The sequence below is a fragment of the Arachis duranensis genome, chromosome 1 (genome assembly GCF_000817695.3).
Source record: "Arachis duranensis cultivar V14167 chromosome 1, aradu.V14167.gnm2.J7QH, whole genome shotgun sequence".
In the NCBI taxonomy this organism is placed as follows: domain Eukaryota; kingdom Viridiplantae; phylum Streptophyta; class Magnoliopsida; order Fabales; family Fabaceae; genus Arachis; species Arachis duranensis.
Window position 1 is genome coordinate 48,740,796 of NC_029772.3, and position 3,293 is coordinate 48,744,088.

Below are 3,293 nucleotides of genomic sequence, written 5' to 3' on the forward strand. Positions count from 1 at the left end.
AACTCTTGAACCATTTAGATTCCGACTTGTTGAATGGGGTTGGTGAGAACTTCCCAACCTCTTCTTCGGATCTCATGTCGGATCTCCGGATACTCATTTTTCTTGAGCATGAAAGGGACCTCAGGGATCACCTTTTTCTTGGCTACAACTTCATAGAAATGGTCTTGATGGGCTTTTGAGATGAATCTCTCCATCTCCCATGACTCAGAGGTGGAAGCAATTGCCTTCCCTTTCCTCTTTCTTGAGGTTTCTCTGGCCTTAGGTGCCATCAATGGTTATGGAAAAACAAAAAAGCTATGCTTTTACCACACCAAACTTAGAAAGTTGCTCGCCCTCGAGCAAAAGAAGAAAGAATAGAAGAAGAAGAAGATATGGAGGAGAGGGAGAGAGGTGTGGGTTTCGATCAAGGGGGAGAAGAGAGGGTAGTGTTGTGTGAAAATGAAGAAGGATAGAGGGGTTTATATAGTGGAGGGAGAGGGTTGTGGGTTCGGTCATTTAGGGTGGGTTTGGGTGGGAAAGAGATTTTGAATTTAAAGGTAGGTGGGGTTTTGGGGAAGAGTCAATGGATGTGATTGATGAAAGGGTAATGGGGAAGATAGATTGAGGTGATTGGTGAAGGGTACAGAGTTATTGGATTGTGTGAAGAAGAGAGAAGTGGAGTAGGTGGGGATCCTGTGGGGTCCACAGATCCTGAGGTGATCCTGTGGGATCCACAGATCTTGAGGTGTCAAGGATTTCTCATCCCTGCACCTTTTAGGCGTGTAAAATGCCCTCTGTATGCAATCCTAGAGTTTAACGCCAGCCTGATGCTTGTTTCTGGCGTTAAACACCCAGATGTAGCCTGTTTTGGCGTTTAATGCCAGCCTGATGCTTGTTTTTGGCATTAAACACCCATATGTAGCCTGTTTCTGGATTTTAACGCCAGCTTGATGCTTGTTTCTGGCGTTAAACGCCAGCTTGGTGCTAGTTTCTGGCGTTAAACGCCAGACAGATGCTTGTTTATGGTGTTTAAATGCCAGACAGCTCTTCCTCCAGGGTGTGCTTTTTCTTCTGCTATTTTTTATTCTGTTTTTAATTTTTGCAATTGTTTTGTGACTCCACATGATCATAAACCTAATAAAACATAAAAGAACAATAGAAATATAGATAAATAAAAATTGGGTTGCCTCCCAATAAGCGCTTCTTTAATGTCAATAGCTTGACAGTGAGCTCTCATGGAGCTAACACCAAACTTATAGCATTGTTGGGACCTCCCAACACCAAACTTAGAGTTTAAATATGGGGGTTCAACACCAAACTTAGAGTTTGGTTGTGGCCTCCCAACACCAAACTTAGAGTTTGATTGTGGGGGCTTTGTTTGACTCTGTATTGAGAGAAGCTTTTCATGCTTCCTCTTCATGGTTGCAGAGGAAGATCCTTGAGCTTTAAGCACAAGGTAGTCCCTATTCAATTGAAGGACTAGCTCTCCTCTGTCAAGATCAATCACAGCTCCTGCTGTGGCTAGGAAGGATCTTCCAAGGATGATGCATTTATCCTCATCCTTCCCAGTGTATAGGATTATGAAATCAGCAGGGATGTAAAGGTCTTTAACCTTCACTAACACATCCTCTACCAATCCATAAGCTTGTTTTATTGACTTGTCTGCCATCTCTAATGAGATTCTTGCAGCTTGTACCTCAAAGATCCCCAGTTTCTCCGTTACAGAGAGTGGCATAAGATTTATACCTGACCCCAGGTCACACAGAGCCTTCTCAAAGATCATGGTGCCTATGGTACACAGTATTAGGAATTTACTAGGATCTTGTTTCTTTTGAGGTAAAGTTTGTTGAACCCATGTATTCAGTTCACTAATGAGCAAGGGAGGTTCATCTTCCCAAGTCTCATTACCAAACAACTTGGCATTCAACTTCATGATGGCTCTTAGATATTGAGCAACTTGCTCTTCAGTTACATCTTCATCCTCTTCAGAGGAAGAATAGTTCTCAGAGCTCATGAATGGCAGAAGAAAGTTTAATGGAATCTCTATGGTCTCTATATGAGCCTCAGATTCCTTTAGGTCCTCAATAGGGAACTCCTTTCTGTCAAGAGGACATCCCATGAGGTCTTCCTCATTAGGATTCACATCCTCCCATTCCTCTTTGGATTCGGCCATTTTGATTATATCAATGGCCGTGCACTCTCTTTTTGGATTCTCTTCTGTATTGCTTGGGAGAATACTAGGAAAAGTTTCAGTGATTTTCTTACTCAGCTGACCCACTTGTGCCTCCAAGTTTCTAATGGAGAACCTTGCTTCATTCATGAAACTTAAAGTGGCCTTAGATAGATAAGAGACTATGTTTGCTAAGCTAGGGGGGCTCTGCTCAAAATTCTCTGTCTGTTGCTGAGAAGATGATGAAAAAGGCTTGCTATTGCTAAACCTGTTTCTTCCACCATTATTAAAGCCTTGTTGAGGCTTTTGTTGATCCTTTCATGAGAAATTTGGATGATTTCTCCATGAGGGATTATAGGTGTTTTCATAGGCTTCACCCATGTAATTCACCTCTGCCATTGCAGGGTTCTTAGGATCATAAGCTTCTTCTTCAGAAGATGCTTCTTTAGACTGTTGGATGCATTTTGCTATCCATTCAGACTTTGAGAAATCATGTTGACTTTCTGATTCAACATTTTGCTCTGAGCCAATATGGCATTCAGAGCATCAATTTCAAGAACTTCACTCTTCTGAGGCATCCCATTACTCACAGGATTCCTCTCAGAGGTGTACATGAATTGGTTATTTTCAACCATGTCAATGAGTTCTTGAGCTTCTGCAGGCATTTTCTTTAGGTGAATGGATCCACCTGCAGAATGGTCCAGTGACATCTTAGAGAATTCAGATAGACCATCATAGAATATATCCAAGATGGTCCATTCTGAAAGCATGTCAGAAGGATACTTTTTGGTCAACTGCTTGTATCTTTCCCAAGCTTCATAGAGGGATTCACCATCTTTTTGCTTGAAGGTCTGAACATCCACTCTAAGCTTGATCAGCTTTTGAGGAGGAAAGAACTTGGCCAAGAAGGCCGTGACCAGCTTATCCCAAGAGTCCAGGCTATCTTTAGGTTGTGAGTCTAACCATATTCTAGCTCTGTCTCTTATAGCAAAAGGGAAAAGCATGAGCCTGTAGACTTCAGGATCTACTCCATTAGTCTTAACAGTATCACAGATCTACAAAAATTCAGTTGAAAATTGATAGGGATCTTCTGATGGAAGTCCATGAAACTTGCAGTTCTGTTGCATTAGAGTAACTAGTTGAG

The 3,293-nt window shown here is 41.9% G+C and overlaps 1 non-coding gene across 1 annotated transcript; it reads left to right on the plus strand.

The window, feature by feature from the left end:
* Positions 1-2,913: 2,913 nt before the first annotated feature.
* LOC127742427 (small nucleolar RNA R71) lies at positions 2,914-3,021 on the plus strand. Its single transcript, XR_008003684.1, has one exon. It is a non-coding gene; the product is annotated as a small nucleolar RNA R71 (small nucleolar RNA).
* Positions 3,022-3,293: the final 272 nt, after the last annotated feature.